Source organism: Chamaea fasciata, unplaced genomic scaffold, assembly GCF_029207755.1.
Source record: "Chamaea fasciata isolate MVZ Bird 193981 ecotype frontalis unplaced genomic scaffold, bChaFas1.0.hap1 SCAF_30, whole genome shotgun sequence".
Taxonomy (NCBI): domain Eukaryota; kingdom Metazoa; phylum Chordata; class Aves; order Passeriformes; family Sylviidae; genus Chamaea; species Chamaea fasciata.
The window spans coordinates 3,523,478-3,548,413 of record NW_027094115.1 but is presented as its reverse complement, the minus strand read 5'-3'; positions in this window follow the sequence as shown (position 1 = coordinate 3,548,413).

Below are 24,936 nucleotides of genomic sequence, written 5' to 3'. Positions count from 1 at the left end.
GGAACCAGAACTACAATTGCCTTTATCATTTTTAGCTGTTCCCTCACTCCTCAGGTGTGGAACATGGAATTGGATATTCATCATCCAGAAATAAAGCTAAATGGAACTGAGTGGAAGCCGCTTCTCCAAGGTGTTGAGTCTTCAGGCTGAGGCACAAAGAGCAGCTTTTTGATAATGCAGGTCACAAAAGAAGATCTTAATTTTCCATCTGAGATGCTCAGCTGCGTCCTGCTGTCTTAGTCATTAATGTAATAAATTAACTCCAGCTATAAATAAATCCCAAAGTTTAGCTCTTAATGAGGTCACGGAGATGGAAACAAAGGAGATGAATGAGTCAGAGGTGCTGAGGGCAGCCACAGACACGTCAGGAGTAAGAAACATCTTCTGCCTCCGATCATTCAAGGACTGGAACTGTCTGCTCCAATCTGCTCACAGGGGAGCAGCTGTTAGGTACCTAATTGGTGATAAAATTCCAGAGATTGCCCAGAAAGGAAGAGAAAAAATGGATGTGAGAGTCCCCTATGGTTGTGCTTGGGAGATTCCTGCAGAAGAAACAATTTTTGGATGTTACTGGCTCGCTTTAACAATGAACCCCCCCAGACCAAACAGAGGTTCCTCCTAAAAATCACACCCTGGACAGTCTTTGAAACCACTCTGGGAAGAAAGAGCAGCCCAGAGAAGATAAAGTTTGTGCTGATAAAGTTTTCTCTGTTGTGGGAAACTCCCTCTATCATTCCTTTTATGTTCATAAAGGCAGGAAAGTTTTATTTTTAAGGACAACTCCAGATGCCGTCCATCCACCCCTGAATAAAACAAACCCTCTTCCCACTCAGTTGTCTCCAACAAACCTCCACTAGAACCAGCAGAGGCTTTAGCAGGGCCTGGGCTCTTCCCTGCAGCCCCGGAAAGGCCAAACATCAGCACATCCAGCATCTGTCCTGGGTGGAATTAGGGTGGGACGGGGCAGTGACTTCATCCCACTGAGACCTTGTGTCGCAATGGGACATGAACTAAAGGTGCTTGACTCCAGCCAGAGGGCAGAAGAAATCAGAAGGTTTATTTACAATTCATTCAGCCCTTTTATAACACGCCGGGCTAAAGGCACGTTATTGGTCCACAGGACTGACACCTCTCCCTTTGGCTCAGGAACAGAAATAGCAAACAACTCCTGCTGTCATGGGAAAGGAATATTGTTCACACAAGGTTGTTTTGGGAAAAAGAAAAAGTGTTGAAAAGCTTCTCTTGAGAAGATCTAGCTCTTCTCAAGCTCAGAAAATATCGAGTCCACAACCTTGCCTGGCTCAGCCCGTCCTGGCACAGAGAAAAGCGTCAGTATGGCACAAATCCTATTAAGAACCAAACGAAAGGGAAGCTCTGCTCCCTGCTCCTTCCCAAGGACACACCATGGATCTCAGCTGGCTGGAATTGGCCATGGATCAGCTGCTCTGTGCTCAGTGCCTGGGATCTGAGCTGAGCTGAGCAGGGGAAGTGCACAGGGAAGACCTGGGGACATTAATGGCCATGGGGTCAGTGTGACCAGGCCCTGAGGTGGCCCAGGGGTGCAGAAAGAGGGAAAAGCCAGGAAAACATTCCCAGTGACATCAGCTTCATGTTGTGTCTTAGAGTGGCTGAAAATGGAGGATTTGGGCTGAACCTCCAGCTGAGCTGAGGGCACAGGGGTTTGGTGCAGCCATGGCAGTGATTTTTGGGGGGGATTTAGGTTAAGAAGAATTTAGGAAGCAGGAGAAGTTAATTAATCAAGGAGGTTAATCAAGGTGCTTGGACTGAGATCTCTGGGAATGCCAGGGAATCAGGGGGAATTTCCACTTCCCTTTCCATTTATGGAGAACATGAGACCCTTTGGCTTGGAGGACGTAAGAGCAGAGCGGGTTCTGCTCCTCCTCTTCAGAGATGCATTTAATGAGTGCTGATAAATGGGGAATTGCTACTAATGAAAAATAGGAACTATTTAGTACAATAGTAATTTACCTGGCCATTTTAGCCATTTCATTTCAGCAAACGGAATTTAACAGGTCTAGTGTTGACCTGGTTTGTTCCCAGGAAGTTTCAAGGAGCCGTTCCTGCAGTTCAGAGATCACGAACGGGCTAAAGGTGATTGAACTGAGGTTTGGACTTGTGATATAAATTCTGCACTGAAATGAATGTGTGCCTGAGAGTCAGGCTCAGGCTGGATATCTGAAGATGTATTTTGTGGTGCTCAGGTTTTGAGAAATGTGTGAGAGGTTTTTTTTGTTCCATTTCTCCAGTCAGTCCCCCGGGTCAGTTGTTTTGATGAAACTTGGCAGAACTATAAAACTTGCAGAGATCCCATCCTTGATTTTTTTTCTTTTTTTTTTTTTTTTGTAAATCACGGGGTCTTGTCAGAGTGTCAGAGAAGAGCAGAACTCGTAGACGAGACAAATATGAAAAAGGAATTTTTATTTTTTAACTATAAAGCTGCAAACAGCAAAGAGTTGTTCTGGTTGGCAGAAAAAGAAAAAAAAAGTGCAAAACGCTGTAAGTTTTGCTTTTATCTTGAGACCTGGAGGTAAAAACGCCTCGAGTTTGTTCATCCTGGAGGAGAGAAGCTTCAGGGTGACCCAGTTTTTGGTGTCAAGTGCCTGAAGGGGACAGGAGAGATGGAGAGAGACTACAAGGGATGGAGGGGCAGGACAGAGGGCAACAGTTTTAAACTGACAGAGGGAGAGATGGGATATAGGGAAGGAATTCTTCCCTGTCAGGGTGTGAGGGGCTGGGATGGAATTCCCAGAGGAGCTGTGGCTGCCCCTGGATCCCTGGAAGTGCCCAAGGCCAGGCTGGAGCATCCTGGGACCGTGGGAGGTGTCCCTGCCCATGGCAGGGGGGGAAATTAAGTCACTTTCATGGCTCCTTGCTGCCCAAACCACTCCATGATTTTGTGATCCTTGACAGGGAATTGAGAAATTGCCCATTTCCAGTGGCCGTGGTTTCCTTGCACGTCCAATTTTTGAGAACTTTGGTTCCTAAAATTGAATTGCGTGAGCACTGGGGCTTCAACATAATAATGAAATGTGTTTGTTCATCCCTTAATTCTCTTTGTTCTCTTGGGGGCACAAGTCTGAGGGCTCTGGCTGATGTCCCTGCCCCTGTTCCCATTCCCCTCCTAGCAGGAACTTTGTTTATTTATTCCTAATAACACAACCTTGCTATGGCTTCTGTGTAGCTGCATAGATGGAATAATACACAAAATTCCAGGTGTCCGCGTGGTGGGAGGGTCACTGGCCTTTGGAACTGTCCATCCAACCAAAGCAAAATATCTTTTCCCTCCCCAGATTTGGGAGGTGTTCAAACACAGTAAAGGAGCTGATTATGGCTGGAATAATACACAAAATTCCAGGTGTGTGTGTGGTGGGGAAGATGGTTGACCTTTGGAACTGTCCATCCAACCAAAGCAAAATATCTTTTCCCTCCCCAGATTTAGAAAGTGTTCAAACACAGTTAAGGAGCTGATTAGAGCTGTAATACTCAAATTTCCAGGTGTGTTTGTTGTTGGGGGGTCACTGACCCTTGGAACTGTCCATCCAACCAAAGCAAAATCAACTTTTCCCTCCTCAGATTATGAAGCGTTCAAACACAGTTAAAGGAGCTGATTTTCTCCATTTTGCCCCATCATTCTTCCTGCCTGGTGGTGATAAATTATGCAAGGGCTGCTCACAGCATCTGAGCCTCCCCCCTGCCTGATTTTCTCTGAGGAAACCCTGGCCAGTCACACCCCGAGCACTGTTGGGAGCCGGGAGAGGTTTGTTAACAGAGTCCCACTGACAATACCCCCTGTGATAGGATTGATTGGAAAAGGACCAGCGCTCCCAGTGTGGTCCAGCAGGCAAACACTCGATAAATTAAAGGATAAAACGAGGGGAATGGCTGCCTGAAGGGTAATAAACGGAGGTGATGTACAAAGCACTCCAACCCGAGGGCTGCTGCAGCTGGAACCGTTCAAAAGGCACTTACCAAATTACAGAGCCTCCACAGGATTTGGCTGCGTGAGGCGGGAGAGCTCTGGGGAAAACCCAGGTGCTGCAGCTGCTTTGTTCCAGCAGGTACTCCTCGCTTTTTAAACAGGTATTTAATCAGGAAGGGCTGGAAAGGAAAGGGAGCTGAGGGCTGCTGTGGCCTGGTGGGTTTGTAAGAGGAGCCCGAGAGTTTCTGGTGCCCATCAGAATGTATATTCACATTTCTTAAATAATAATATTTATTTAATACTGCTGCCTGGTGGGTTTGTAGGAGGAGCTGGAGAGTTTCTGGTGCCCATCAGAATGTATATTTGTATTTCTTAAATAATATTTGTTTAGTGCTGCTGCCTGGTGGGTTTGTAGAAGGAGCTGGAGAGTTTCTGGTGCCCATCAGAATATATATTCGCATTTTTTAAATAATAATGTTTATTTAGTAATTCAGTGAGTGGGTTCTTCCTGCTGTGCCCCTGGAGATGTTGGTGCCTGGAGGTCTTTGGCCTCCTCCTTGAGAGCAGCCTGGCGAGTGCTGTTGGTCTGAAAATTGTTCTTGGGATGGGAGAAGGCCCTTGGAAGTCTGGAAAAGCCTGGTGGCGTTGGAAAATGAACATTCTGAGCCTGTTTTGATGAGACCATGACGCTTTTTGAGGAACTCAATAATAAAAGTGCCTGGCGTTGGTGACCTGCAATGTGAGGCTGCCCCTGGGTTTTGGTGCTGTAAACAACGACGTCTCCAGATCCTTTTTATCCTCCCTTGTTGTGCATAAAGATCACAGGAAATGCCTTTTGAAAGAGCAGGAATGTTCCTGCTCCTGATTTATCTCCACCCTATTTTACACCGCTTTTTGTAGTACTAAAAAGACGAGACGACTTTTAATGCGTCTATAATGGTACCAGAAGAGATGAGAATAAAAGCAGGTCCTTCTGATCAGGAGGTTTATATCCTGGTGCAGCACTTTGGCCAGCAGGCAGACACCCAGGATTGCTCCCTGTGCTCCTGTGGATGTTTTAGGATCACAGATAATGTCCTGCTGGCCAGGAGCTCCGTTAGCTGGGACATCTGCCATCCCTTTTCCCTCTCTGTATCTCCTTTCTGCTGGAAAACATGGATCCTCACTGAGAATATTCTCATCAGTCAAGGCGTGAGGAATGTAACCCTCCCCTCCATCCCCAGCAGAATTTCAGGAACATTTCTGGAATTGTTTTGCAATATTTTGCTGTGCAGAAGTGCTGCTGTCCTTCCGTTTCTGAGTGTAACCCAACCTTTCTCCCCTTCCACCCAGAAAACCCCTTTCGCTCGGTAAAATCTGCTTATGACAAATGGTGCTAATAAATTTTTTTGCCACCCAGACTGATTTGTGGTGGTGCTGGGCTTGGAGGTCAGGCAGGGCTGCTATTTCAAAAAAACCCGTGGCGTGCTGAGTTAAAAACCCCAATTCCTTCCCTCCATGAGATGGAAACTGATTTTTACCCAACATTTCTGCCAGCTCTGGAGAGACTTTGTGCTCTGTTTTATCTTGGTTTATCTCTGAGAAGTGAAGGATGCAGCACACAAATGGACAATGATTACACACATCCCCTCTTTCCATCTCATAACTGCTTTAAGTAAAATTCAATAATTGTGCAGTATTTGGTCCTTTTTCCAAAGGTTGCAGGATTGTTGTGGTTTAACACAGTGTGGTTTTTAGGTAAGGAAAAATTCACCAGCTATGGACGTGATTCCCTACAAGAACCTCCTTCCTCTAAGTGACCTGGAGAAAGATCATTTTAGGGGTGGTAAACTGACAGAAAACACCAGGTTTTGTCTCTTTCCGTTGTCAGCGGGAAAAGAAAGAGGAGTTGGGTGGAGGGAGAAGTGTTCTAAAGGTTTATTCTGATTACTTATTTTTTTATTTTAGTTCTGTTAATAAAGCTCAATTGTTTTGGTTTTCTGAAATTCTTTTCCCAGGGAGTTTTCTGTCAACAGGAGAAATATTTTTGGAACTGTAACTTTGTTATTCATTCCTTTTCCCTAGGAGGGACTTCTTCTTGCTGTCCCTCTGCTCTGACCAATGTGAGTGAAGAGGTTTGTCTTTGTGTCACCGATCCAATTGCTCTGTGTGAAATAGTATAAAGGGGAGACACATTCTAAAAATAAAGGAGTCATTTTCAGACTTCTGAATCTCAGAGTCTGTATCATTGTGGTATAAAACAGCATCAAAAATCCATCCTTTTTTTTTTTTTTGTCTGTACTCCATATTTTGTTCTGCCCCTCCCCATGCTTGCAGCAGTGTCACATTTAAAGGACTGTTCAGAGACCCCCTTTGGCCCACCTGGTTTTCTGGAGACAGGACACGGAGTGTCCCCGCAGTGCCCATTGCTGTGGAGCAGGAATTGTGCTGCAGGGAGATGGATGTGACTCCAGCAGCTGCAGAAATTACAGCCTGGGCAGGAAAGGAATGGCCAAAGCTCAGCTCCAGCCTGGCTGTGCCTCTGTTGCCTCAGTCCTAAGCTAAAAGTATGTAAATGAGGATGCCAGGGAATTAAACCTGTGTTTGAGGTCAGGGTGAGAGCAGGGAGGGGGCAAGTTTGGAGTAGAAACAAAAAAAAATTGCAATAAACTTTGTAGTATTCCCTGTATTTGAGCCATGCTGGATCTCAAGCAGCTCGGTGCTTGTAACGTGGCAGGATGCTTTATGACGGCCCATTCCCACAAGGTGAATTAAAACAAGGATTAAAAAGCCCTTATAAATCAGATTTTATTGCTGCCTAAACCACCTGCAAACTGTTGGTCCTTGTTTTCAAAATCTGCCATCACTCTGCTGTCAGATTGATCCTGGTTTCATTAGCAGGGCTGGCACTGCCTGCTCTGGCAGGAGCTGCCAGCTGCATAAATTACCCCGGGTGTAATTGTGAGCAATGTCTTCATTTTGTCAACAGCGTTGCGCAGTGCCAAGGATGCCCTTTATGCACCATTTTTAATTGTCTCTGCTGGATGCGTTTTCAGCAGGTTTTACTTCAATGAGGAATGACAAGAAGGACTGACGTGGGCCTGGGGTGGTGATGGGGATGGAAATGCAGGAAGAACATTTTCCAAGGGTCTCGCTGGTGTTTGTGAAGAGTTTATGACTCAAAGGGGAGCTGGAAATGCTGAGGATGAGTGGAGGAGTGTTTTGGTGGCCCAGTGTAGCACAGAGAAACCCTTGTAAATGAAAATCTGAGCTTTGCTCGTTGTGGGGGAGTTAAACTCTGGCTGCAGATGGTGGGAACTCTATGAATTTTGGAGGAAAATCTTGATTTCCCTCAGTGCAGTCATTCCTCCATCAAGGAATGATGATGATGATGATGATGAGGAGGAGGAGGAGGAGGAGGAGGAGGAGGATCAAGGAAGCTTGATTCCTCCATCAAGCTAAGAACCTTGCAGCAGTGCTTTGGAACACGGCACAAAGTCTGTAAAATCTGTGTGAGCTCCCAGCACATCGTGTGTGACCAAAATCAACATCTGGGGTGACCAAAATCAACTTCTGGAGTGTGCTTTACCTTTCTTCAGGGTTCCCCCAGTGCTGGAGGCATCAAACACCTGGGAGGAGATAATGGGCTGCAAGTTCTGTGTCACCAGTTTGGTGAATTGTCTCGAAATCCTTTTTCTTTCAAAATTTCAATTTCTTTCAAAATCTGAAATGACCATAAATGTGTAATTAGTGAAGGTGAGAGGAGCCAGCAGGCAGCAATCACAGCTGCACCCTAAATCCTGGGCAGCCTGTGCTCAGAGAGTCACTCTGTGCCACAAGTGAGTTTTACAGCTCAAGACTTCGCATCAAAAGTGACTTTTTCTCTTCAGTTGTGAGTTAAAAAAAACTTTAAAAAAGCAAACAAAAAGACCCAAGGCAGAGCCAGGGAATTGCTAAAGCTCTCCAAGGCTGTGCTCAAATCTCTCCATCCTCTTTTCCTTTAAAACCCTGGGCTGAGGTGACCATGGCAGGAAGAGCTTTTCCCATCAATCAGGGCTGGATTCTGGCTGCCAATGCAGCCAGAGCCAATTTAGCATCTGCTCCAGTCTGGGATCTGTGTCACTCCAAGGTTTAAACCTGCTCAAAATCCTATTAAAGCCAGTGCTAGGGCCCCATAAACTGAGCTGGGTTTAGTGCAGATCTACTTCACAGATTTCTTCTGGTATCTCAGCAAATTTGGAGGTTTTTTGGTCAGTGAGTGCCTCTGGATGAGCTGTGGTTAAACTTGTCTGGGACAACAGGACGTGGATCCTCCTTTGAAATTAGAGTGGAATGTGGAATGTGCTCCTATTTACAGGTTTCAAAGGTATCAAAGAATAAACCCATGGAAATTCATGCCTTTTTGGTATTTTTATATGAACTGCCTGAGCTGTTGCACTACAGAGTTTTGGCAAAAGCAAAGCTGAAATTCAATGTACAGAGAGAGCATTAACCTTGTTCATAGGGGTCAAATTTTCTATCATGCAGCATCATAAGGTTAAGCCAGTTTTTTCATGACACTCCTGTATTTCCATTGACTTCAGCAGAATTAATTTTCCTCCCCCTAAAATTGGCTGGGATAAAGGTTCTTTTTTTTTTTTTTTTTTTTTTTCACTTAAGTAGGTTTATTGACTTAAAGGCACCAACAGGATTTGTGCCTTGAGCAGAGAGCATCATCTGCACTCCAGGTGATGTCTGGTGTGAAATGTTCAGTTGTGACAGCTCTGCCACCCCCTTCTTGGCACTGAGTCATTTAATAGAGTCATTAACCAAATTTGGTACAAATAACCTTACAACAAAGTGCTGCCCACAACAGGAATTCTGGCACTTCCAGTCCTGGTCACTGATGTGTTACTGGAGAAGGAACCAACTGAGAAGTTCATCCTTGATAAACTCACAAAAGTAGGAAGTTAAAAACTGACCTGGGATTTTGGGACAGGGGTGGTGGTTCCCTGGAAGTAAATATTGCATCTCCATCTCTGGCATGATGTGTTGAACTCAGCAGGACGTTTTCTGTTGACTTCCCTTGTGCCCGGCCTCCTATGAACATGTTTTATTCATTAACCCCAAAACCTTGTGAAGGAATAAGTGACAGCAATTATTAAACGTTTGCTGCCTTCAATTCACCCCCCCCCCCCCCCCCTTAAATTCTCCTGGGGCTTTAATAGCTCAGGAAAAAAAGTTTGCAAGGTGATGGAGCAGGACTCCATCTGTTCAGACAGATTAAAGGGAGCGGAGGACAATTTGGGAAGGATGAACACTGAAGGCATTGTTATTGCTCTTGCTGAGCTTAATTACAGAGAGTGGGGACCGATAAATCCACCTGCAGGACGTATGGATTGCTCCGGGAATGAACACCTCGACTCCAAGGCAAAGTAAAAGATGTTCCAGCTGGAGAGGGAATACTGGCAAAGGGAATGTGTGGGTTTGTTTCACGTCCTGCTCTGAGGGGCTTGGGAAAGTCACTCGGTGACAGGTTAACACCTGGACAGATTTTATAAACTGAGGACTCGGTATTTTCTGAGCGTGAGAGGAGAGCTAGCTCTTCTCAAGAGAAACTTTTCTACAGTTTTCTTTTTCCCAAAACAACCTTGTGTAAACAATATTCTTTTCCCATGACAACAGGAGTTGTTTGCTATTTCTGTTCCTGAGCCAAGGGGAGAGGTGTCAGTCCTGTGGACCAATAACGTGCCTTTAGCCCGGCGTGTTATAAAAGGGCTGAATGAATTGTAAATAAACCTTCTGATTCCTACTGCCTCCTGACTGCAGCCAAGCACTTCTGAAAAAACTGCCTTTGGTCAATTAGATACTTGCAAAATTTCTGGCAAACTTGCAATAAACTCTTGGTTTACCTGTCGTTGTTATAAAGAGTGAATTTTGACAAAATACCAAATTTCCCCCATGAAACCGGTAATTAGACCTGATGATGCATTTTATGATGAATTTGAACAGTAAGTAGATATATTTTACTGGAATAATTTCATCCTTTCCATAAAAAAAAAAAAAAAAAGTTGCAAAATTGGGTTTTATTTTCCTCAAAGGTTATCTGGGTTTATCTCCCCTGGAAGAACCAAATGCCCTGAAGACAGCCTGGATTGCTTCTCTAATTACAGCTGCTTTCCTAACTAATAGTTTTTAGAGATTCCCTTTTAATGCTTTTTGCACCTCTTGAAAATGCCAGCGATATTGCTCATAAATCATTGTCCTTTCCTTTAGCTCTCCTGGATTAATATAAATTCACTTTAATTACCATTCTGTTTGGAGCAAGTGCCTTTGATCCTGCCTGGGTTTGGGGTGGGGTGATTCAGGGCAGGGTCTTGAAGATCTGGGGTTAAGGTTGGGGTCATTGAGAGATACTTGGAAAGGGATTTATCTGCTGGGGGAAATTCCAGCTTGCCTTGAGGAGTTTTATTCTTTAACTGGATGTATTTCTGAATGGTTTTGTTTGGGTATTTTCTCATTTGTGCCTTCTCACTCCTGTTGGTTTTGTCCCCAAAGCTTTGAAACAAGTGGGTGTCAATTAACGGCGGTGGTAACTCCTCCAGGTGCTCCCAGCAGTGAATGTGTTATTCTAAACACATTATTTTACAAATCAGTATTTGGTGGCAGGAAGAACCCAGGTTGCTGTTAACAGGAGTCAGCAATGTTTGGTGTTACTGATCCCGTGGTTTTTTGGCCACTTGTGATTTATGGAAGGATTCCCAAGCTCCATCCCTGCATAAAGGGCTCCTCAGCCACCCTGGAGCACAATACTATAAAAATATAAATAAAATATAATATAAATATAAATAATATATACAAATATAAATACATATAAATATATATACATAAATTAAATACAGATAATAGATAATATTTTATATATTGTGCATTATATCTTATATATTACATATTTATAATCTATTATATATATTTTAAATAAAAATAAAGTATTAATTAAAATATAATATATAAAATATGATTTATACTGGAGTATAAATGCCATTATTTTATACCCGTGCTGTGCCAGAACAAACACAATCAGCTGTGCTGAAATGACAAAAATCCTGATTTATATCCCTGGGGAGTGGAGTCCAAAGCGAGCCCAGAGGTGAGAACAGAGGTGTGACCTCTCGTGCAGCTCCCTCCGCTGCCTCTCTAAGGAAACATCCATTTCCCCTGCTAAATACCAAGGGGGAAAAGGGCCTCCGCGTGCTCCATTTTTCTCTGCTGACATTTTGATGTGATTAAATTCATGGTGCTGCAGAGAAATATTGCCCAGCAAACCACCCAGCCCATGAAAGGGTGGGGAGTTCTCCCAGAGCCAGCGAGTGCACCACGGCTCCACTTCAGCAGAATTAGTGAAAGACGTTTCTCTCTCACCTGTAAATCATGTTTTCCTCTGCAAGGGGCACTTCTGTTAAATGTTGAGTGTCTTCTTTTTATTATTTGGCACGGCAACGAGAGAAAATATCAACCCTGACACTTAGGACAGCTCTGGGAGTCTGGTGCAGGTGTGTCACCAGCTTACAAACAATAATTTGATTTCTGTAGGTAATTGTTCCTGGGCTATTCATGATAATTCAGGAGGCTGATGTGATATTTAAAGTGATTTTTAATTTTTTTTTTTTTTTAAGGAGAAATATTGTGGTGACCTGTATCCCTTTGCGTGTCTAGGTTTCCCTGGCAAGTGTTGCTTCTGGCATTTGAGCAGGCGCTAAAACACTTTCCTCTCGATTCTGTCACAGTGGAAAAGCAGCTCAGTGAAAGACCAGTGCTGCTGGTCTGGGAACATGGGCAGTGCCATGGCTGAAGCCTCTGGCTTTATTTTTTATAACCCTTTTTAAATTTTTTCTGACATTCAGACTCACCAGAGGGAAGTTGTGCTCTGAAGGGCGAAGAACCGACTCGCTCATTTTGCACTTGAACCCATCTCAAGAAGAAAACCACCTTCCACCCAACCTTATTAATTTATCTTGGGCCGCCCGGTGATCTTCTTCTGCTCTGTTGTTCTCCTTCTTTTCCTTTTCTTTGAAGGTGATGTGAATGATTCTGTGTTGGCACGGCTGTGTGCAGCCCCAGAGCTGCAAGGTTTGATTTTCAAAGCATTCCTTATTTCCCAGAAATATTTAAAATAGCAGCTAGAGTTGGATACAGGATCTTGGGGTGGAAGGAACTTTAAACCCATCTCGTTCCAGCCCCCTGCCACGGGCAGGGACACCTTCCACCAGCCCTGGGTGTTCTCTGTTATTGTATTAAAAGTCATTTTCAGGGTCACAAAGTGAGGAAATGAATGAGCTGGAAACAAGATCTGAGAGTTTTTGTGCTCGTAAACACCCTGCCCTCCATGGTCACCTTGTGAGGGGCTTCAGTGAATTCAGTGGGAATGCACAGGGAGGTTAAACAAGGCTTGTGAAAGGCAAGAACAAAACAATTTCTGTGTGTTGAGCTGGTCACCCTGAGGAGCTCCATGGGCCCCTGACCCAGTCCTGGACAGGAATCTCCTCTGCCTTCACCTGGACAGTGTCAGGGAAGGTGTGTGCCTCGGGAGGGGTGGGATGCTCCATATTCTGAGCTCTCCCCTTTGGTGACATTGGCAGAAGTCACCAAGCCACTTAGTTTTTCAGTGCATCCCATAAAATGCAAAGTGTGTTTGATGAGAAACCACTTACCCCGTTCTTTACAGCGTGCAGACAGAGTTATGAGCTTGGCCAGCAGCTTCCTTGATGAAAGAATAAAGCAGATTTTTTTTTTTTCTCCTTCCGCCCTCCGAAATGGGCAGAATAAAAATTTTAATTACTTGTTTGTCTATAAATAATTCAGAGGCGCCATAGGTCGTGCTCATACACATGCACACACAAGAGAGATGCAGATCTTGTGCCAGAAAATGGCTGCAGCCTCTCACAGGTAGTAAATTTTCCACGGATTTACAGCCGGTAGTAGCAGTGCCCAGGCACAGAGAAATTGTGTGTCAAGGTGATCAGGAAAGGGCAGCAGGAATAGGCTTTTCCCTCCTGGGAATGCACCAGGATCTGTCCAGGGAGTTTTTCCTACAAAGAGCAAAAACTTATGGATTGAAATAAAAATTACCTTACGGACAGAAATAGGTTGGATGTTAGGAAAAGGTTTTTTACAGAAGGAGTGATAAAGTGCTGGAATTGTCTGCCCAGGGAGGTGGGGGAGTCACCATCCCTGGATGTGTTTAAGGAAAGTCTGCATGTGGCACTCAGGGCCAGGGTTTAGTTGAGGTGTTGGGGCTGGGTTGGACTTGTAAGGAAAATTAATCCACAAACGCCAGAGGTTTGTGTCTGAAAAGGAGACAGAGGAGTCCTTTGACTTTATTCCAATAAAGGGAGAGGCCATTGGGTGTTTCCCCTGGGGTCTCTCCAATATTGGAGGATGCAGCCTCCCGTTCATCCCTATTTCCCAGCCCCACTTCCCTCTCTCTTTCCCCACTGGCTGAGGTATTTGAGAGGTGCAGACTGCCCAGGGCGCCCAATACCTAAAATTCCCCTCTAATGTACAACCCCCCTTTTAATTTTTCTTATGCAACTTATGGGTTTTCCCCATTGTTTCTTTCATCTTTCAATATCCAATTTCATTTATCAGCCAACCTACAGTTCATTTGTAAAGGCAAATATCTTCTTTTCCATCCATCAATCAGTGGAATCCTTCCTATTACTATATTTTTTTTTTTTAATCTCTCAGTGCTGGTTTTATCTCCCAGCAGGCCCAGAGTTTGTTTGTGAAGACAAGCCTGTCATTCCTTTTAGACTTGATCTTGGAAGTCTCTTCCAACCCAGTAATTCAGTGATTCTGTGAAGTAAAAATTATAACCCTCATCAGCTTTTAAATATATACGTATGGATAGATATATAGATAACAGAAGGAGTTGAAAAATCTCTGTATTAGAAAATGAAATGTTTTCAGAGGAAAATAAGTGTTTAAGCATCACTTCCTGGCTGCTGGGTGGGGATTTGGTTTCATGGAAGACAAAGGTGACACTGTTTCACACCACAACGACACAGACTCCGAGATTCAGAAGGCTGAAAATGACTCCTTTATTTCTGGGATGTGTCTCCCTTTTATACTATTTCACACAGACCAATTGGATTGGTGACACAAAGACAAACCTCGTCACTCACATTGGTCAGAGCAGAGGGACATCAAGAAGAAGTCCCTCCTAGGGAAAGGAATGAATGACAAAGTTACAGTTCCAAAAACATTTCTCCTGTTGACAGAAAATTCCCTGGGAAAAGAATTTGAGAAAACCAAAACGCCTCAGGCACGAAACCAGGGCTACACAAAGGAAGATCCCAGTGGTGAGGGATCGTGTTAAAAGGGTTTCAGTGCTGATGGGTGAGTTTGCTGAACATCAGGGTGCTGATAATGCTCATGGGAGCTCTGCACTTGTACCTGGAGCAGGGTTTAAATACCCTGTGCCCCACTGCAGCTCTTCCTGTGGTCCTGAGTGGATTCCTTTGGCTTTTCCATTCCCAGGGAGGAGGCGCTGGGATAAATCACCAGCAATCCTCTCTGTTTACCCTTTGTTTACCCTTTGGGGCAGAGTGCATCCTCAGAAAATGTAAATATTTCTTTTGCTCACCCTTGGCATTCAGGGGCACTTTTCCAAGGGACTGAGGCATGTGTGTGATTAGCTGCTCGTAGCCTCCTAATTAACTGAAATGTCATTTGCCTCATGCTGCCTCCTTGAGTGTTTTGCCTTGTGTTTAGTCCCAGGGAAGAAAAACATTGGGAAGAATTCGACTGCTGTGGCTGAGCCGGGACAGAGCTTCTCTTTTGTCTTGGCAACCTGTTAAAAAGATGAAAAATAATGATAGTAACGTTTATGTGCCACATTTGTTCACTTCTAACACTGTAAAAACTGAATCTGGGTCTAATTTGTGGCCCTGGGAGAGTCTCTGACTCAGAATTACTCCCATGGGTCGCCTTTCCCCTGTGCAAACCCTCACTGGTTTGGTTGGTTGAGAGTATTTTTTCCCCCCTTTGATGCATTTTTCATTTGAACATCTCAACGCCCTTCAAAAGTTCCCGCCCAGTTGTTCACCTGCGACCCCAAAGTGTTCTCAGGTGGGTTTGTTTTCCAATCTCTGCTCGACTTCAAGTGCTTCAGCACCCCAGTCTTTGTGCTGAGGATCTAAATCCATGTTAATATGCACCTTTCAGGGAGGCTTTGATCTGGGGCCTCATTGTCTGGCACCTTCAGCACCCAGATTCTGCCCACTGATGCATTTCCAGTGCTTTGTTGAGGAGAGACTGCAGGCAAAATTCAGATTTTAAAAGGAGTGAAGACCCTGAGCTCCTTTCAGGCAAAACCTGGTTGTTATAGTAGAAAATGTTACAGGGTCTGTTGTCACTCCATTATCTGGAACACTTTAATTTAATTTAATTTAATTTCATTTATTTATTTAATTTCATTTTATTTCATTTATTTTATTCCTGGTGTCGGAACCAGATTTAATGCAGCAGAAATAAAGCAGAAGGGTCCAGAAACCCAGGACTGCTGTGACGTCTTTGATACAATAAAGTAGCATTTTGAAGAGCCGACTGTTGTCCCAAAATCCTTCCTTGACATCTTCTACACTCTGGGGTGTGGAGGACCCCATTCATATTGGATTAAATGCTCAATTAAAGAAACTTAATGTGAATTCGATGTTTTCTGAGCTTGAGAATTGCTGAGCTCTTCTCAAGGGAAACTTTTCAACAGTTTTCTTTTTCCCAAAGCAACCTTGTGTGAACAATATTCCTTTCCCATGACAGCAGGAGCTGTTTGCTATTTCTGTTCCTGAGCCAAGGGGAGAGGTGTCAGTCCTGTGGACCAATAACGTGCCTTTAGCCCGGCGTGTTATAAAAGGGCTGAATGAATTGTAAATAAACCTCCTGATTTCCACTGCCCTCTGACTGCAGTCAAGCACCTTTATTTTGTGTCCTATTGCGACAACTGAATGCTGTAAAATATCTCAATTTCCACTGCAGCTCTGCCTTTGGAGCTGTCTTGCCCCAACAGGGACTGAAACCTGCGTGTGGGGCAGAGCCCAGGACGTGAGAGAGCTGGGGATGGATCATTACTGCCTAAGCAAGCATAAAATATTCATGTATTTTCCCACAACTCTGCTTTGGGAAAATAAAAACTGCCTGTTTCCCCCTATTTACTGCCGTGGGCTCGTGGTAATCACCGATTGCAAAGTCACTCATAAGGAAGTTAAAGCCTGAGTGGTGCTGTGGGATTAGAGCAGGTATGGAAATTGTTCTACCAGGGACCATTTCTGCAGCCCTGGGACGGGTTTGCATCCCATGGCTGACCAAACATTGCTGCTTTATTGCCCACCAGGATGGGAGTTTGAAGATGTTTTCCTGCATTTTCCTGTCCAAAAAGCAGCTTTTGTGGGGTGGGTGAGTGATGCTGTTTTACACCACAACGACACAGACTCCAAACTTCAGGAGGCTGAAAATTACTCCTTTATTTTTGGGATGTGTCTCCCTTTATACTATTTCACACAGACCAATTGGATTGGTGACACAAAGACAAACCTCTTCAGTCACATTGGTCAGAGCAGAGGGACAGCAAGAAGAAGTCCCTCCTAGGGAAAGGAACGAATAACAAAGTCACAGTTCCAAAAACATTTCTCCTGCTCACAGAAAATTCTCTAGGAGAAAAATTTGAGAAAACCAAAACACCTCAGGCATAAAACCAGGGCTACAGGTGAGGGATGGACCTTCCCAGTGTCATTTCCTGAGTGGTGGAAGTGATGCTCTCACCATCCCACACCAAGGACAGGTTTCATTTGTGTGTTTTTCCAACAGAAAAAGGGAGGTGGGAAGTGCTAAAAGTTGAGAGCTGGAAAGGAGAGTCTCTGGAAAGGAGCCAATTCCCATTTTTCTTTTTCAGCAGCCACCCAGCCCCAAATTCATTGGCACTGTTGTGCCAAGAACTCCCCTTGGAAATCACGGTGACACTTTATTTTCACCTTGGGAGTGCAGGGAACCAGGTCGTGTAGTCCAGGGCCCTCTTGAATAAACGCTGCATCAGATGAATTAAAAAAATCATAGAAGAGTTCCTCAGCTGGTTTATGTGCTGGTAATTGTGCAAATGTCAGCAGATGAGATTGATTTTGGAGAACAACTCTCTTAAAACATCCACGGGGTCAGGTTTTTTGTGTTGTGTTTTGTTTTTGTGTTGTGGGGGTTTTTTTTGTGTGTGGAAACTTCTGTTTTAGGAAGGTTTGGGGCAGTGTTTGAAATATTTCGGTGGTGACATCATTAGGCAGATACAAATATCCCCCCTTTCTCTTTAACCTCTCTTCTGGGCTGGTTTTATCACAAGCTGTGGTTGTGTCCCTGTTCTGGGTGTGAGGGGACTCACAGAGCTCAGTACTCGAGGCTCGACTGCCTTGAGCTCTTCCCAAACTCTCTCTGAGAAAATTCCAGCCTCTAGAACTGTGGGAATGAGCCCACTCATCATTAAATCTTGGCTTCCAGGCAGGTCATACCTGTGTTTGACCCAGAGTTTTTAAGTTTTTTATTCCAGATATCATATTCACTGCTTGGATCTGAAGCAGCTTCCCCAATGGCCCTCAGAATACTTGGGAAAAGCCATTAATTTGCAGCAAGGATGGCAATTATGCTCATGTGAGAGCAAAAGGGACTGTTTTGCTGCTTTCCTTTATTGGATGAGGGAGCAATTCATTATTTGTGTAGGAATCTTATTTTCCATTGCTGGCTGATCAGCCAGTCAGGACTGTAAATCTAATTAATTTGAATACACAAGATTGCAAGAAACAGTGCTTCTCTTTGGGTTCAGAAGTAAGAAATAATTAGCCCGCGAGAACTTCAGCACTTTGGAACTCACTCCTTGGCAGCCCTGCAGCTCGAGCTCTGGGCAGGGTGGGAAGCCCAGGAAGAGAATGTGATGATTAAAAATGAATTTCTTGCTTCTTGGATGGCATCAAGAGCTCAGCTCAGTTTGTTAGGAGAGGGCATCTGTCTGCCTGCCTTATTAGGTGTGGAAAATGCAAATATAAACAGGAGGAGGAGCCAATCCTGCAAGGAGGTTTGCCAAAAGCTTCTGTTGCTCCTGTCCCGTGGTGGCTGCAGCTGGGGGTGTGTGGGCCTGATATTTCTGATAAATCTGAGAGATTTTCGCCTGCCTAGCAGCTGCTAACTTTTTAACCAAGGAAAAAATTCTCAAGAAAGTTTCTTCTCAAAGCAATCCTGGCAAGCAACTCTCCTTTCTCCAAACAATCTTTCTCCGGGTGGTGTTTTGCTGTTTCTCTGGTTTAACCCATGGCATTAGAGAGGTGTCGTTCCTATTCCCCAACCGTGGTAAGTCTGTATGGGAACACCTGATAAAGGCAGTGAGAATTAGACAATAAAAGCCTTTTTTCTGTGCTCTTTGCCTTCTGGAATATTTGGAGTCTTTCGTGTCCTACAATGACAGCTTCCCACTGCCAGAGGACAGGGCTGGATGGGATACTGGGAAGGAATTCTCTGTGAAGGTGATTATAAATACTAATTGAAAATGGGAAAGTCATTGCAGACTATTCCATGATACAGACTGCACAGATATGTTCCCATACAGACTTACCATGGTTGGGGAATAGGAACGACACCTCTCTAATGCCGTTGGTTAAACCAGAGAAACAGTAAAACACCACCTGGAGAAAGATTGTTTGGAGAAAGGAGAGTTTCTTGCCAGGATTGTTTTGAGAAGAAGCTTTCTTGAGAATTTTTTCCTTGGTCAAAAAGTTAGCAGCTGCTAGGCAGGCTAAAATCTCTCAGATTTATCAGAAATATCAAGCTCACAGAAAACCTGGGCAGAGAGGAGAAAAAATCCACGTTTGGTTTCATCTGTCAGTGGGAGCTGCCTGAGGATTGGGGTCCTTGGGATGAATTCCTGCATTCCTGGTGTTGGAGAGGCTGTGTTCTCCACCAAGGAAATCAGGCAGTGATCAGGAAAGCGGGTCCCAAATCCCTCTCTGCTGTAGGAATCCTAAAAAATGCTGAGAACAGCCCGGGAAGGCCGTTCTTGGAGGGCTAAAACCACTTCAATCTCTCCAGCAGACGTGGATTCCTGGGAAAACGGGAGCATGGACAGCGGGATGTGGCCGTGGCTGCTCCCAGGCTGATGTGAATGGAAACTGCGTTTAACTCACCTTGTAAAAAATTCAATCCCATTGAGTACAGATTTACTTCCTTCAAGGCATGGAATGGCCCCACTGGCATTTCCTATAAACCCTGATGGAATCTGGGATGAACCACCGAGCTTTTTTTCAGCGTTCTTATGGTAGAAATCCTTCGCAGAGACTTTTTCCAGGATCCCTGAGGCTTGGAAATTCGCATTATCAGTGTTCTTGAAGAGAACAAGTGTGGGACAGCTACATCTTCTGCTGCTCAGCTTTGATTAAAGCCTCTTCATGTTTATTTTGGAGAGAATCAGGAGGCATTTGGGTGTTGCTAAATATAAACGGGATGACTCAAAGGGAACGCTGAGGTCCAGATTTGGAGCAACGAATCAGGGAGATGCTTCGAGCACTATCAAACCCCACTTCAGATTCTCCAAGTTGCCAGCAAATGTAAACAGCAAAACTGAAGAAAACATCTTGTTTGGGGCTGTATTTTTTAGGCAGATGAGGCTTGGAGAGAACCTTGCAGGCTGGGGAGGGTTTTAGTGTTTAATAATTCCTATATATGTGGTTTTTCCCCCCAAACTTTGGACATTTTCTTGACTTCTAAAGGAGAGGGACTGATATTCAGGTGTTAAATTGCACACTGACCTTTGTCTGACCATCCCTGCACGACTTTGGGCCTTTTTAAGGTATTTAATCATCTCAAGATACACAATTTCATAGAATTCCAGGACGGATTGTCTTGGAAGGACCTCGGGCAGGGACACCTTCCCCTAGACCAGGTTGCTCCAAACACCATCCAACCTGGCCTAAAGTCGTTTGGTTTTGGTGGGGGTTTTTTTCTGCTGAAGGTGGTTGTTCTCATTTTTGTAATCTGAGGTGGTTTGGGAAATCCTGAAGGACATTAATTCCCACATTTAGGCAGGTGGGCACCTCCAGAAAACTCATCCGCAGAGAGCCTGCTGCTTTGTACAGTAGGAAGGAGGATTTTAAACCCCAAACCAAATCCCACATCAGTTGCATTTCTGGTGTAAATGTGTGTGATAATCACACAGATAATTTCCAAGAGTGTTTATTCTAAATCTGAATTTTCAGCCGTGGTTTTCTCCTAGGATTCCACTCTTTTGGCTAAAGCTACAACCTTATCATTACTATTCAGGACAGCTCATGTAACGACATGAAGAACTCCTTTTTTCTTCAGAGGGCTTGTGGCAAATTTTATTGAAAGACAGATTCTTTTACACAGTGTTTGGGTACAATGAATAGGATTGGTCCTTTAGGGCACCACCTTTTTGTGAACATCTCTACCAGTAAACCAGTTGGAGAAACACCAGGTGTCAGGAGGAAGATAGGAACAATCTCTACAAGGTTGTTTTGGGGTTCCTCCTTATGATTTCCCAGGCCAGACGGGGAGAGTTCTGTCCTTGGCTTTCCCACAGGCCTCAAGGCACTGCCTGGAGCCTAAAAATCCATGTTCTGACCACTGCCAGTTCCCACACAACCTCGTAGCTTTTAGTCCATCTCCAGTTGCATTTCAGAAGTTCCTTTCACGTGCCAGGGCTACTCCAAGCCCAGATGAAATGTGGGAACATCAGTTCAGGCATCAAGCCCCACCACAAATCTCCTTCTCCTTTGGACCTGACAAAGAGCTGGTCGACTGACCCTGAAATGTGGCTGCTTCAGCTTTTAAAATGCTATCATTTAAAACGCTATCATTTTTGTCTGGCTTTATGTGGGCACAGAAATATCGATGCAGTTGACCACAAGTGCTAAAGAGAGGAAAAAAATCAGTTTTGTAGTCAGAGCTGAGTGGGTGAACTCACAAGCTGAAGATGTCTCAGTGGGGTGGATCCTTTTAAAAAGGAACAGATTTGTTAAGTGTTGATGTAGGTATAACTTTTAAGGAGAGGAATTACGTGTTGGTTTTGTTAAAAAGTCTTTCTGTTCATGGTGCTGCTTCATTAAGGTGATTATTTTTCATTACAAGGAAAAAAAAAAAGCCTTTACAAAGAGGCTGTAGAATATTAGATGAAATTCACCCTGTACAGAGGGAAAGACTCAGGATATTGAAGTGAGAACAATCATTGTTCTAGAGCCCTGATTTTCCCATTTCTTGCCTCTGTCCAGAGTGGGATTCTCATTTTCCTGCAGCCCTGACAGGCAGGAAGTGCCTTTCTGCTCAAAATGCATTTCTTTAATTTCTCAAAAAAGGATTTCTTTAATTTTTGAAGTGCTGTGTTTCTGCTTTTCCAATGCTGGGCCTAAGACAATCCCTGTCAGATTTCCAAAGGGAACAGAGTGAATCCAAGTGCTTTCTATCACATATGAAACCTGTATTGACTCTGAGGCTGGAAATCGTAATCAAGTAGAGTGCATTATCAAGTCTGATAAATCTTAACAGACCTTCTAATCAATAAAGCCTGCGGCGTGTGCCAGAGCACACAGCCAGCTCAGGAAATACGATTTTCGGGAAAGGCACAGAATTCCTGCACGTTTACTTAGGATGAGTGTCTGAGTTATGACATTATGGCTTTATGGAAGGGAGTTAAGGTGACTCTGAGCTGAAATTAGTGAGGTTTTAATCTCAATTTAGGGTTTTTTTTTTCAGCTGTCATAGTCCAGGGGTCCCACAGGAAGGGGAAGCAGGTTTTTGGAGGGGCTGCACTGCTTGGATGAGATGTGTGTGCCTGGGGGGGATATCCCTGCGCCCCATTCCTCACTTTTCCATGTCTTTATCCCTTTGCCAAAGTCCCAGGAAGAGCTGAACCTCACAGACCTGAGGAGTGAGGAGCCAGTGATGTCACTCTGCAGCTCAGGGAGCTCTGGGCTGAGCTGAGCAGAGTTTTTCACGCTCTCAGCCCTCATGGTTTTGGCAATCCCTTTATTCCCACTGCTGCTTACACGTCCCAACAGATTGGACACCTCCAGGGAGCTTTGGAGCTGGCTCTGGTTTTGGGATTTGGGGATGAGAGCACAGGGATCGGCTCCTGCTGTGGGGGACAACAGCCTTTCCCTGGAATGCTGGTGATGCCTTAAGTTTTATCTTTCATATTTGCAGATTCTGTGCTGCCCAGGGGTGCAGCTCTGAGCTCACAGTCAGTGTCACTCAGCTCTGCATAGAGCAGGGACACAAAACAAATCCTTCTCCTGCTGCACACCAAGGACAACGTTCAGACCCAACAGCACAAACAAGGGTGGGCTGGAGGGAGGGACAAGGATGGGACCTCACAGCCTGGAGCTGGAACTGGACAATTAAACCCCAATGTGCAAATGGACCAAAACTTATCAAAGTGTGAGACCTCGTGACTATTTGACCATTTTGTGCCCATTTTGGGCCCACCTTGGGTATAGCCCTGGTCATGCCCTGTCCTGCCCAAGGTGTACCTTAAAGGCCTTTCAATAAATTTCTGCTTTATTCTCTATTTCTGTCCAGTCTCTGTTCCAGGTCAGCCTTCCCAAGGCATCACTGGTAATCCCAAATTTATGGCTTTGATCCCCACATGGGCCATTCATTCAAGAGCTGGGCTTGATCCTTGTGAGTCCCTCCTGACCCAGAATATTCCAGGGTAGTCGTGTTTTGGGAACAGACCCCTCAGGCTGCCTTGGGCACGCACAGCCCCTCTTCCAAGGGGCTCTAGATGGTATTTAGTGTCCCTGCTGGCCCCATGTGGGAATGTGTGAGGAGGGAGAGGTTCCTGTGGGTGCAGTGGGTGCTCTGTGCCCTGTTCTGGGTGCAGCTCCCACCCCACATCTCTGGGGCAGCTGCGCCAAGATTTGTCCCCTGAAATTGAGATGAGGCAGGAAAAACCATTTTTGCTTCTCTCAACTGCACATTCACTAAATTTCCAACCTGAAAAACTCTCCCCCTGCCAGGATTTCTGTAGAGAAAAAGGATAACCTTGGCAGGCTGCTGAAATCCCGTTTCCCTTGGCAGGGGGAGGCCAAGTGCTGCCTGTGCCCCGAAGGCAGACGCCGCTAAATCCTCTTCCTGGGGCTGCTGCTTTATTGCCACGAGGGCTCAGGACTCAGCAGACACTGCAGACGAAGATATTTCAACCCCCTCTTCTCCCTTCACTCGGGGAAATTACATTTTGCTGTGTAGTTTTTAATCTGTCGGCCGGGCCCGTACGAAATGACAAGTGAGCGTGATTTAATTTTATGATAGCGCCGCATTAGATGACCACTTTTTGTTGCTGTAAAAGAGGGATTTGGAGTGGTGGCGTGCTCTGATTCTCCACACTTGATATCCTTGTTTCCTGGAGTCTGACAATAAAATCTCAGGAATGTTAAGAGAGGCTCTGCTGTTGAGGCCTGGTTGCCCACGTGGGTGTATTTGGGAAATTGGGTGTCACAGGAGCAGTCAGGCTTTGGCATCGTTTTATTTGGGCTTGTCAAAATGTTCTTCTCTCTGGTGACCGTGACAGGGAAGGGCTGGAGCTGTGTCAGGAAAGGTTTAGGTTGGATTTTGGGGAAGGTTCTTCCCTCAGAGGGTGCAAAGCAGCCAGGCTCCCCTCAGGCACGGCCCCGAGGCTGCCAGAGCTCCAGGACAGTTTGGGAAACACTCCCAGGGATACCCAGAGTGGGATTTTGGGGTGTCTGTGCAGGGCCAGGGGTTGGATCAGAGATCCCTGGGGCCCCTTCCCACACAGGAATCCCTGGGGTCCCTTCCCATTCTCTGATTCCATGAAGGTTGGAATTCCATGAGTGTTGGGACATCAAACCCAACCGGTTTTTCCGATCTGAGGTTCCACATCTCACACCTGCCGTGACCAGCCGAGGTCTATGGATTGCTGTTATTTTTTACTGATCCTGGCACAAATTCATTGTCAGTGAGGAGTGGCGGCCTCTTCCCTCAGCATTGCAGCAGGGCGGGAGATGAAACACCGGGAATTGTCTTGGGCACACACACACCAGGAAAAAAACCAGCAAAATGAGGTTTGTGTCTGACTCTTGAGTAGGAGAATGTCTGTTCTATAAATCAAGAGTAACACAGTTGTTGTCACTGATTTTTTATCTCGATAGAAGCGAGATAAGGAAGAACTGGTGCTGCTGTGTGTGACTCTGGGAAAACCTTGCCTGGAAAACTGCTTACAATTCCAGGCGCTTGTATTCAAAGGAGATAAACAGAAACAGATGCAGAGCAGAGGTTTCAGGGTGGTTTAGGAAATGATTAACAAGAGATTGGAATGTTCCTGCTTCCTTGGCTCATCACAGCAGGCCGGGGTGTGCAGCACGTGGGTGTGCACAGGGAAAAGGAGGAAGAGGCAAAAATTAAAGCTGAGGTTTACAGGAGCTTAAATGGACAAATATGGATGAGAGAAGCTTCCTTCTCTTTAGAACAAGCTCAATCTTCATTCCAAATGGCTTCTGACAGGAAAGGTACAGGTGAAAATTCACTGGTTTGAGGAATGCGGTTTATTATTCTTCATTAAAAGAAAAAAGAAATAAACATCCTAATAGAATCCTAAAAGAAATAAATCCTAAATAATTTTAAAATAAAATAAAATCCTAAATAATCCTAAAAGAAAGAAATAATCCTAATGTTACACCTCTTGTTTGGGTGGTTAGAACCACCCAAAGAATAAGAGGTGTAACATTATGATTATAATCTTACCATTATGTTCTCTATCTTAATTAATGAGCAAATTAAGTCTTCTCTGTTTTAATTAATCAGCAAACTGCTTTGGTCTTTTCCAGGACTGTTCTGGCTGAAAGTTGTGTCCTTCTCACAGGGAGTTGTTTTAAACAGCTCCATATCCAAGAAGGAATTAAACTGAGCAACCAAACCTTCCCAGCAATGCGGGAATTCTCAGTTACAGCAAAGGTGGAAGGACAGGGATTTTCCTTGCTCTG